Genomic DNA, 12,209 nt, shown 5'->3' with positions numbered 1-12,209 from the left:
CGGGGGGCCTGGCCCAGGAGTCCCGGAGGCTTAGAGCGCGGGAGGGAAGCCCCGGGGAGCGGCCGGCTGGGCGGCCCCACCCGCTCGCGCGCTAGCGCGCCCCATTCACACCTCCACCCACCGGGCAGTCACCCGCCGAGCGCTTAGCCGAGCCGGGGAACTCCGGCGGAGCCGGCCGCGGAGCGGGGACGGCCGGCTCTGGGGGCCTGGGCTGGCCCGGCCCTAGCGCTGCCCCACATTCGCGCTCTGCGGCCCCGGGCGGACGGAGCGGAGGCCGGCTGCGAGAGGAGCGGGGCAGCGCGGAGGAGAGGGCGAGGGCTGGCCGGCGCGCACTCCCGGGTAAGTGCGGGCTCCCCGGCCGCCCGGGATGGGGCGGGGGGCGCCTCCCGCGCGCCCCTCCGAGCCCCCCCTGCCTTCGGGCCGGACTGGCGGGACTTTGTATAGTGGGTGTTCGGGACGAAGAAGGGAAGGAAGGTGGAGGCTTAAAAAAAAAAGCTATTGGGAGGTGGAGGGAAGGAAGAGCGTCGAGGGGAATTGGGGGCGTTCGTGTTTCCTGACGGGGGGCCCTTCTCCTATGGTGGGGGGCGGAGAGGGGAAGGTCGGGGACGTGGGGTTTGCTTTTTCTAGCAGGTTTCCTCCCCTGCCCCACTGCTGCTGGTGTCCTTGGGGGGGGGGGTGACTTCGGCCAGAGGCTAGAGTGCAGCTGGGGCCGCGCTGTGATCGCCCCCCCCCCAGCCTGGGCACTGGCGGGGGTGGGAGGGAAGGAAGGAAGCGGGAGGGTGTAGGAGCCAGCGAGAGAGGCGTGAAGGGCGCCCAGAAGGCGCCCACGCCGCGCGGGCCTGGTCCCCACAGCCTGGGGCTGCTCTCCGAACTTTCAAAACTTTTTTTTTTTTTTATTATTATTTTGATTTTTGACAATCGGGTCCCCATGAGAAGGGAAAGTGGGGGCGGCTCCTCTTCTTTCGGAACCCGGCTCCATCTTCTCCTGGGGTTGATTCCCTCCCAGCCGGATCAAACCGCGGCTCCTTCGGAATAAAGGATACCGTTGTATCCTCTACCCATGAGAAACTGAAGCTGGGAGGGGTAAGCGACGTGGCCAGGGGCTCTCGGGGTTTGAGGCGGGATCCCCGGGGTCCTTCCGACTCGAAGGCGAATCCTAGAGTAGTCCCTGTCTAAGAGAAAAGATCCTCGGCCCAGGGCTCGTGGGCAGCCCAGTTTGTACTTTTCTGTACTGTGCTCTTTCTTGCTTTGAGAGCATTTCAAAGATTCCCATGCAATAATAATGTGAGTCTCTGACGAATGATTTACTTCTCAAGATCAGAAAACTGGCAGCTAGGGTTGGAAGGGGATCTTGCAGGTCAGTCAGGCCAGCCACTTCATAAACTCAAGCACAGAACAGGAATACGGTTTGCTCAAAAGTTGCATCAATGATGATAGCTTAACTTGATCTAAAGTGTTAGAATTTGTGAAGTACTTTGCAAATCTTATCTGTTCACCAGCCCTGGGAAGTAAGTGCTATGATTATCCCCATTTTACAGATAGGGAAACTGAGGCAGAGACAGCTTCAGTGCTTTGACTAGAGTTAAAAATGCTAGTATTGGGAGCCAGATTTGCACGTGGGTTTTCCTGACTCCACAGTCAATATTCTATCCACTGCACTATCCAGCTACCTTTGTATAAATATTAAGTAGCAGGACGTGGGATTTGAACCCAGATCCTGGGACTCTAAGTCTAATGCTATGTTTACTATATCTCAATGGCAGTTTTTCTCTTCACAATACTTACCAGCAGTTCTGAGACTACTTGCAAATGCTCCACATATGTCCCTTCAGCAGCACTGAGATCTAAAAGGAGACAGAACCAAAATTTCTTGGATAGATGGGACTTGTGCAGCCTGCGATTCCAATCCAAAAGAACCCCTATTATATTACACTGTCTTCTCTGCTGGAAGACCTCTGCTGAGGTGTCAGCCAGGCAATCCATTCCGTTATAGAACCGCCCAAGTCCAGGAAAGATTTTGTCTGACCCCAACCTTCAGTTTGCCTCTTTTCAGCTCCCACCCTTTGTTCCTGGTCCTTCCGACAGGGGCCAAAGTGAATCAGTGGTCAGTTTGCCATGTGACAGTCTTTGAAAATACATACCTGCCCAAACCTTCCCTCTCTGAGGAGAACCTCTCCAGCTCCTTCAGCTACATCATATGGCTCCCTTTCTCTTGGTGGGGCTTGAAAATACTATTAGCTCAACTTCTGATCTCTCTATGTATCTACCTGACAGATTCTGGACTAACGGGAGGCGGGAGAGACAACGGCTCCACCTTGGAGTTGAACAAAACGGTGAGTCTTAATGAGTTTTATATGTGTATATTTTTGATGCCAGGAAATGTCCTGTTTCACACTTCCAGCAGTGTTTATTTTGTAACCACAAATGGCATCCTGTGGGCAGTTTCCCACTGTGGCCCCAGTTTTTAAAAGTTTGCCCATCAGACAAGAATAGCTTTGACTCAAGTTCAAGTAGATTCACTGAGCGCCTCCAAGGAGCAGAGCAGCGTGCTAGGTACCATGGAGCTTTAGTTTAAAAAAGGAAGCCTGTCTTCAGAGAATTTAGACTCCTTGGGAGTGGTGCGAAAGGGGAGATAAACACCTTTAAAGTATGTCCTTCATGTATACATATGTTGTATTTAGTTTATACTTTAACATGTGTAACATGTATTGGTCAACCTGCCATCTGGGGGAGGGAGGGAGGAGGGAAAAATTGGAACAAAAGGCTTGGCAATTGTCATTGCTGTAAAATTACCCAGCATAGATCTGGTAAACAAAAAGCTATATAAAAAATAAAATAAAGTTATGTCTGTATGAATGAGCAATGGTGAATGCTATGGACAAGACTGATCTAGGAAGTCTGGAACTGGAGGCTCCATCTAACCTTGGAACTGTATGACTTGCTTCTGGAGCACAGCCTTCTCACAGGTGAAAGGAAGGGACTTCATTAGATGATTTCTGTTCAGTCTTGATTCAGGAAATGAGCAGCTAGTAACACGATGCATAGCATGCACAATTTGGAATCGGGAAGACCCAAGTTCAAATCCAACATGATATGCTGGCTAGTTGTATGACCCTGGTCAAGTCCATTAAGCTCTCAGCCTCAGTTCCCTCTTCTTCTGTCTCACCTATTCGTTCCCACCTCAGAGTTGTTGTCAGGATCAAATGAGATGATGTGTAAAGTGCTTTGGAAAACCTTGAACTGGGGTCACACACACACATATACACCATATGTGTGTTCGCTAATAGCTGTATCCTAGAATGGATATGGAGCTTGAGTTGGGCCGGGGAGATGAGTAGGATTTTGGTTGGGCAGAGAAGAGACAGAGAGAGACAGAGACAGAGAGAGACAGAGACAGAGAGAGACAGAGAGAGACAGAGACAGAGAGAGAAGAGACAGAGAGAGAGAGACAGAGAGAGAGACAGAGAGAGAGAGACAGAGAGAGAGACAGAGACAGAGACACACACACAGAGAGAGAGACAGAGACAGAGACACACACAGAGAGAGACAGAGACAGAGACACACACAGAGAGAGACAGAGACACAGAGAGAGAGAGAGAGATAGAGACAGAGACAGAGAGAGAGAGAGAGAGAGAGAGACAGAGAGAGAGAGAGAGAGACAGAGAGAGACAGAGAGAGACAGAGAGAGAGAGAAGAGAAGAGGAGAGAAGAGAAGAGAGAGAGCTCTGAGTGGGCAAAAGTTATCAATTCCAAGTGATAGGAGATGTATAGGGAAAGAAGGTTTGCAGGGAGGAATCAGGAGTGTGCTGGCCAGCTCAGAATCCGTCAATTGTTTTTCACTACAAACATTTATACTTCAGAAATTAGGAAACCTACAAATCTGGATTTGGTTGATTGTTTTGTTGATTGTCTAGGCTTTAAAAACAATGAGGGAAATGTGAATAGTGTGGATTAAACTGAAAAGAATCTTAAGAACCTTCTTACCCTTCTCCCACCATAGCAGTTGTTAAATATTTGCCAGGTGCATCAACTCATATATAAGTCAGTCCAAGTCACAAATATTTACCAGCACACACACTGTGTGGAAAGAACTATGGTTTTTCTGACTGGAACTAATGATGCCTGATGAAGAATCAGATGCGATGAGATTGAGAACTCCAGGGGAGTGATGTGATTAAAGGGTTTTATTTTTGAAAAAATAGGGTTTAGTCATGTCTTTTCTTGAGAGATAAGTCATTTCTGAAAGTGCTTCGTTTCCCATGCCCCTACCCCACCCCTCGGCACTGAGCAATCTTTTAGCAAAGAAAAACAATTAAAGCAAAACAGCCCATATAGTGGCATACTCCATAGGGGGGTGGGGAGCGAATTGAACTCAAAATCATAGAATCACAGAATGTTAAGCTGGAAGCCCCCCACCCACCCACCCTGGCACGAGGCAAGCCCAATGTCTGGATCCCTCCACTCTTTATCTCCGTTTTCCAATGCTTCTCTTCTTTGAAGATGCAGCTTGACACCATGTTTCACCTGAAGCTTTTCCTGATCCTCTGCTTCACTTCTGAAGCTGCTGTACATTTATTCACTTTGTGTGTGTATGTGTACGTGTATATTTGTATACACACACACACACTTGGTAAATATACTATCCAAGCACAGGTATAAGTTCTCTTCCCCATTAGAATGTAAGCCCCTTAGGGGCATCTAGGGGGCGCAGTGGATAGAGCTCCAGCCCTGAATTCAGGAGGACCCGAGTTCAAATCTGGTCTCAGACACTTCACACTTCCTAGCTGTGGGACCCTGGGCAAGTCACTTAACCCCAGCCTCAGGGGAAAAAAAAAAAGAATGTAAGCCCCTTGCAGGTAGGGATTATTTCACTGGATGTTTGTTCCTGGCACATAGTAGGTACTTAGCACAAACTTGTTGGTTGATTAATCTAGTTCAAGTCCTACCAAAAAAGAAAAAAGCCCATTAGAACCTGTCCTAAGCAGTCCTCCAGCCTTGGCTTGAAGCTCTCTCCTGAGGAAAGCCAACCACCTCCCATGAGAAACAAGAGCATTGACTGAGCTCTGAATGAGGAAAGAGAAAATTCACTCAGAGCGAAAGAGAGTAGTTCAGTCAACAGACCAAATTCTAGAAAAAGGTAGACACGTCGCGGTGGCCTGAGGCTCACTGTAGTTTCATTCCAAAATCAGAGAACTGGAGCTGAAAGGGACCTCGGTGGCAGTACCGTGCTGTGAGCTTAACAACTGACTCTTCCAACAAGTCTGCTCTAGCACACCCTAAGTAAGGTGATCCCCCCATTAATAGAAAGAATCATTTTAGTAATAAGTCTAGGGAGAAATGAAGTGACTTAGCCAAGTTAATACAGTTAATAAATGTTCTTTTTGCTGCACCATATCTTGCCTCTCACGGTAGATCCGATTCAGTGTAATCCTGCATTGTCACTGATTTTCTTTATTCTTTTGGTCAAATTAAAGATTCTGCCCTCTCTCCTCCCTCCCTTTGGTCTGAAGATTGGAGATAGCCAATATTTACTTTACAGAATGATGATTAAATTTAGTCATCAAAGTACGTACTGTATACCTTGGCACAGTATTAAGTAATGCCATTTGAAGATAATTAAGATAAGCATCTTAATTTTAAGCACATTGATGGTGAAGTAAAAGGGGGTAGGAGCCCTCAGTAGTGGGGAATTGTGGGTGAAACTGAACTTGAACTAGTGGGTCTCAGTGAAAACACCTTGAGAGAGCAGCCATGATTAGACCTTGGCTTTCCCAATCCCTGGGAGCCATTTTGCAATTATCTGGAGAGGTATTGTGAAATCCTTCCGAGAGTCTCAGAATAAAACTTGTTTTTTATTTTTGTTTGTTTTTAAGGATGTTTTATTACGCTGAGGATTGTGAGAGAAATTGGTATCGTACCCACTTTTTAAGGTAGGGTCCATTGAGTCGAAGAGCTTCCATTGGTCAATCATGGCAGACTGTGCTAGATGGGGAGACACTCTGTGCAAGGACATGGAGACGGGGGAGAGAGAGAGTGATGTGTGTAAGAATTTTAAGACCAGTTTGGCTGGACCAGAGAGTCATAAAAGGGAGCTATGTGGAGTAAAGCGGTTGAAGGCAGATTGTGAAAGGCTTTAAAGGGTTTGTTGACTCAACAAAAGAACCTTTCCAAGAAAGCCAATGTACACAAAAACTTGAGCCGCTATATCCTGATGCCTTAGAACAATCAGTGATGTCCCTGCTTCAGAATGTCATCACCCCGTAAAAGACCTGGAAGAAGGCTTCCGCCACTCTGGGTGGATCTTTAGAATCCAGGGACCAGGGCTCCAACAGGAGCTCACCACTTCTTACAGGGGGAATGTTAGGGAGTAGAGAGAAAAAGGGAGACTGAGCAGGAAGGGGGGAGGGAGGGAAGGAGGAACTGAGAAGGGGAGAGAAGAGAGGAAGGGGTGGTAAGTAGGGGAGGAGAACAGGTTGAAGCAGTAAGGAGAGAGAGGAGGTAAGGAAGGGGGGAAGGCAGAAGAGAAGGGAGAATATCCTAATGAGAGAGACACAGACAAGAGTAGGAGGAGAAAGGTGATGTGGGGGTGGGGGGAATGTAGATAGGGTTTCCAGGTGAAGGAAGGCAGGAAGCCAAAGGAGCAGTAGTTAGTGGGAGAAATGAAACCCCTTTATGGAATCATGAGGCAAAAATGAAGAAGCTGGGGTGGGAGTCGGATGCTCTTGACAGCCAAGAAAGAAAGTTAATATTTTAAGGAAGAGGTAGAGGGGAATGGAAAACAGGAAAAAGTGGGCAGCGAAGACAATTGCTACAGAAGAACCTGAACCGAGGACAAAGTGCTGTAGCTCCTCACTCGGGTTTTGCTTTGAGAGCATATTGTCTGATGTATGTCCTCCTCCTCCCAACCACCCACATCCTGGGGCTTAATAAAGTGCAAGAGTTTGGAAGGAAGAACATGAATGCTCTTTTGGATACAAAGAAAGGCAAAAGTGATGATCATCGAACCCTTTGGAGATGATGAGATCCCTGAAGGATTGGTGAGAGAAGAGTACCAGGGACAGAGCTGTGGCTACCTCCATAGAGAGGAGATCAACAGGTGATGGAGCAGATGAACAGGAGATGGAGAAGGAAGGGTCAGGCAGGGAGGAGGACAGCCGGAGAGAGCAGTGCCACAAAAATCCAGGTTGGAAAGAATGTCGTAGAAGAGAAGGTGCTCAAGGGGGTCCAGTGCCCCCAAAAGGTCAAGAAGGATGGAGACTGAGAAAGGGCGATTGGATTTGGCGATTCAGTCACAGCCCTTTCAGCTGAATTTTGAATCAGAATATCACAAAGGGATGTGAAATGAATGGCACATGAGGTAGTGGAGGTGAGGAGAAGACTGCTAATTCTAAAAGGCTCTAAAAGAGGAGAGCTCTGGAATTCTGGGGGAAGGGAGGATGGCAGGGTCTACAGCATAACCCCTGATATGCTTCTTGTCCCTGCTATCCCATAGACCCCAGCTTCTTAAAGACCCCCATGGGGGGTCTTTTAACAATGTGGGGATGACAAAAATATGATTTATTATCAGTAAATGTTTGGTTTGTCTACCTGTTTTATATACTTACAAACCCAGGGTCATACAAAAAATTTTTGGGTGCCAAGGGGTCACAAGTGGAAAAAAAACTTAAGAAGCCCTACAGAAAATCCACTGGGTGCTGGCGGTTACTCCAGGGCTCTTGACATTTTGTGGTTACTAATGCACCCTCAACTCATGAAACCACAGCTGCAGTGAATGTAAATTTAGTGATGTGTTTAAAGAAGGGGCGAGTGCGGTGAGGTGCAGCTTTTTATAGTGGAATGGAGACCCTCGTCTCATGGTCCTCACCTTAAGTTCCAAGACCCTCTGTGAGATCTTTAAGAAGCAAAGTGTTTAAGAAGCCTTGAAATGGTGTATAAATGCTAGCCCTCATTATCTAGTCTAGAAACCAAAATCAAGCTCCCTGGTCTACGGTTTGCAGATTCTGCTCAGTTCCTTTTTTGGAGGAGGAGGAAACACTCTCTCCAGTTGGCAGTACCCTTCCTGCCTTGCAGGAGCTCTCGGATCTAACTGGAAGCGATCCAGGAGTCAGAGCTGCCAGGGGACTCAAGTTCATCAAAGGCAATGAGAATCGTCCTTCTTGAGTATCTCCTCTGTGGGTCATTTTTGGTCTGTCGATGTCGTTGGGGGAGAGGAAGGATTGACCAGCTCCCCTTCTCTCTGTAGCCTCTGCAGTCCTTCCGGCTCAGTCTGGCCCCAGTGTGAGCTGGTGAAGGATGACATGATGTCGCTCCATCCATGCCGGAGCCCGAGGGCATGTGTTGGCAAGGGAGCCAGCTTGATTTGCATAGGTTTCTCAGCAACACGGCTATCCCCAGTCCTGGGGAACAGAAATAGAAAAGCAGGAGCTAGAACTAAAATCCTGGGAAACTGGGAGCACTCCTGTTAAAGCCAAGTGGCTTAAGATGCATGGAGGTATACAGGCCTTTAAGGTTTTCAGATTGCCTTATATACTTTTATGTCACGAGAGTTTCACAGCAAGGGCCAGTGGGAGCTATTATCGTCACCATTTTACTACTGAGGACACTGAGGCTGAATCTCAGACTCAGCGCCTAAGTGTCTGAATCCAAATTTGAATTCGGGTCTTCCCACATAATGTCTAGAAGTCAGGGCAGGAAATCTCAATTTATTTTTTGCCCCAGACCATCTTCCGAATTAGTCATTTGAGTCTTTGAACCTCATTTTCTTATCTAGAAAATAGAATAATAATCCTGCTCTGTTTCTTTGAGGGGTGATTTTGAGCAAAGCACCTAGAAAATCTTGTTTCTTCTACATGGCACCATGAGCTTTAGGACCAATCAACAAACAAGCATTTATGGAGGGACTGTAATTATTTATGCACAATTTTTCTTTTGTAGGCCATTATTTATGCACCTGTCATTCCTTAGAAAATGTAAGCTTTTTTTCTCCTGAATTGGGGAAAATTGGGGTTAAGTGACTTCCCCGGGATCACACAGCTAGGAAGTGTTGAGTGTCTGAGGCCAGATTTGAACTCAGGTCCTCTACTCTGCCACCTAGAGGCCCCAAAATGTAAGCTTTTCAAGGGCAGGGGCTGCCCTCATTTTTTGTCTGCATCATCAGCGCTACTTTGTAGCACTCATTAAAATCAATGTTTAATCAAGTATCATAGAGTACTTTGGAGTGACATTGTCCCTGTTTTATAGATAAATAAACTGAGGTCTAGAAAGTCCAAAGCAGCAAGAAGCACATCAAAATAGAAATGGAGAGAGGGGCAGCTAGTATTGACATTTAACACTTCCTGGCTGTGTGACCTTGGGCAAGTCACTTAGCTCCAATTGCCTAGGGGGAAAATATGGATGGATGGATGGATGGACGGATGGATGGATAGACGGATGGATGGATAGACGGATGGATGGATAGACGGATGGATGGATGGATGGATAGACGGATGGATGGATGGATGGATAGACGGATGGATGGACGGATGGATGGATAGACGGATGGATGGATGGATGGATGGATAGACGGATGGATGGATGGATGGATAGACGGATGGATGGATGGATGGATAGACGGATGGATGGATGGATGGATGGATGGGACGGATGGATGGATGGATGGATGGATGGACGGACGGACGGATGGATGGATAGATGAATGGATGGATAGACGGATGGATGGATGGATGGATGCATTGGCCTATTACAATCCAGATAAGCCCATCTCTGGGCAGCAGTTAGGGTGCTTCCAGCTCACAAGAAGGTGACTGACCCTTTAAGGAAGGTGCGCTTCAGAACAGCCTCTGAGCCTCCCATCGCCCAGAGGTGAGGAAGATGGCTCTCACTGTGGAGGCCGGGGAGCCCCTGCTGGAACCTGATGAGTCAGTCTCACGTTCCCTTTGAAGCTCACTTGTACAGTTTCTGTACAATTTTGTCATTGTCTCTTTAAGACCAGTCGCATGAATGATGATTGCAGCTGTTGGAAAGTTTCACTTTAGTGGAAAATGCCCCATTTACTTGAAGTCCTGAAGAACTTTGAACTTCTCATAAGGGGAGTGGCCATTTGGACCCATCAGCCAAAAAGCCCAAGTCAGTCCGGGCAGAGGGGACTCTCCTGTCCAGCCTTCTCAGCCACCTTCCTTAGCCAGACCCTGAGGACCACAACTGGGGCACTTCCCACTGGAAGCAGGCTCTTCCTTCCCCAAATCCCACAGGTGCTGGAAGTGAGTCTATAATGGACTGAGGCAGTTTCCGAAGCAGGTAAAGTGGAAAGCTTGCTCCTTTCTTTGTTCCCATCTGTTCTCCAGGGGAGCCTTCCATTTTCTTCTAAGACCAGAATCTTCAGGAAATGGATTACAAAGTTAGATTCTGCCCGTCTCCATTTCTATTTTGATGTGCTTCTTGCTGGAGGAGGGAATTCAGGGCTTGAAATGGAGACCACCAACGACACAGGCAATCCAATTGGGCAGATGATTTGACTTTGGTGTGCCCATCTGTAAAATGGGGATATGGTTCTGGTTTTTATCTATGGCACAGGGTTGTTGGAAGGAAAATATTTCACAAATTACTTACTGCTGGTAGGACCTCAGGCAACCGTGGGCAAGTAAAAGTCTACTAGTACCTACTTCAGTTTTCTCATTCACAAAATGAGGGGGCAGGATTTAAACCATCTCTGAGGTCCTTTCTGCTTTGAATTTATGGTCTTATTATCCTGAACTATAAAGCACCAGAAAACATAAGTTATTTAAATTGTACGTTTTGTAGACCAAATTGCTAACCTATATAAAGCAATTTGCAAACCTTCAAGCTCTATATAAATGTTATTGTTGTTATCTTTCCCCTGGCATTTTCTACTGGCATTACAATTTTTATTATTTAAAATTTACTCTTGGGTCAGCTAGTTGGTGTAGTGGATAGAGGACCAGCCCTGAAATAAGGAGGCTCTGAGTTCAAATCTGGTCTCAGACACTTAACACTGGCTGTGTGACCCTGGGCAAGTCACTTAAACCCAATTGCCTCAGCAAAAAAAAATAAATAAATAAAATAATGAATATAATTTACTCTCTCTCAAATCAGAAATATAAATAAGACTGAATCCCAATCATATTTGCATAAAATGTTCAATATATAAATATGTTGATAATGATATAAAGTGCATGGTTATATAATGTGTCTTTGCATATATACACACACATATATAAATGTGTGTTTCTAATAAAATTATATCTGTAACATTGAGGTTGGGAAGGGGATCTCAAAAGTTTGGTGTCCCAGACTGGTGTCACGTGATGTCTCAAAGAATTTGCAGGCTTGAAGTCATTTCCTAGTCAAAGGGCAAAGTTTATTGGCATTGCAGTGCCATTACAAGAGGGCTAAGTTCTGAAAAAAAAAAAAAAACTAGCAAGGAAACAGAAGCAAGGAGACACATTTATCCAGCTTTCTCTCATTGACATGTTAATTCTGTGGCCCAGAGCAGTGGTCTCCAGAATTTGCTTATCACTGAGCAACAGATTATCCTGCTGACAGTCAGCAGTGAGTTGAGGAGCCGTCTCTTCCCTGGGTCTCAGGAGTTTGATCTGTGGGACTAGCCTGAGGCCAGAAGCTCTCTGACTGAGGAGTGATCTATTCAGAATCAGACAGATGGGTGTGGGAGCTCCCTGAGGCACACTCCAAAGCCTGCAGATTTAGGACTACTGACTTATTGTTAGAACAGAACCCCCCCAAAATCAGGGGACCACAAAATCTGTCTCCCAGAAGGCATATTGCATCATAACTATGTTGATAAAGATATAAAATATGATTATAGCAATATATTTGTTAATATATGTATATGTTTACATATATCTATACATGCATACACATATACATATAGACATATACATACACATACATATATATCTAGACATACACACATATATAGACACATACATACACATATATAGACATATACATACACATACATAAGACATATACATACACATATACATACAGACCTATACATATACATGCATATATAGACACATACATACACATAGACATATACATACACATACATAAGACATATACATACACATACATACATAAGACATATACATACACATATACATACAGACCTATACATATACATGCATATATAGACATATACATACATATAGACATATACATACACATAT

General features: G+C 46.0%; 1 protein-coding gene across 5 annotated transcripts in view; it reads left to right on the top strand.

Moving 5' to 3' along the window:
- The first annotated feature begins 884 nt into the window (after positions 1 to 884).
- Positions 885 to 12,209, top strand: part of IL12RB2 (interleukin 12 receptor subunit beta 2) — a 68,769-nt gene continuing 57,444 nt past the window's right edge. For 3 of the 5 annotated variants that reach the window (XM_074265681.1, XM_074265684.1, XM_074265680.1), the window contains exon 1: positions 9,996 to 10,296. The gene's annotated coding sequence lies outside the window, so the exon portion shown is untranslated. Of the gene's footprint in view, positions 1,084 to 2,274; positions 2,334 to 5,872; positions 5,931 to 9,995; positions 10,297 to 12,209 lie in introns of those variants that run through there. The other 2 variants (XM_074265683.1, XM_074265682.1) reach the window with 2 other exon arrangements.

Source organism: Sminthopsis crassicaudata, chromosome 4 (genome assembly GCF_048593235.1).
Source record: "Sminthopsis crassicaudata isolate SCR6 chromosome 4, ASM4859323v1, whole genome shotgun sequence".
NCBI classification, from domain to species: domain Eukaryota; kingdom Metazoa; phylum Chordata; class Mammalia; order Dasyuromorphia; family Dasyuridae; genus Sminthopsis; species Sminthopsis crassicaudata.
The sequence above is the reverse complement of the archived record's forward strand: the minus strand, read 5'-3'. Positions and strand labels throughout refer to the sequence as shown.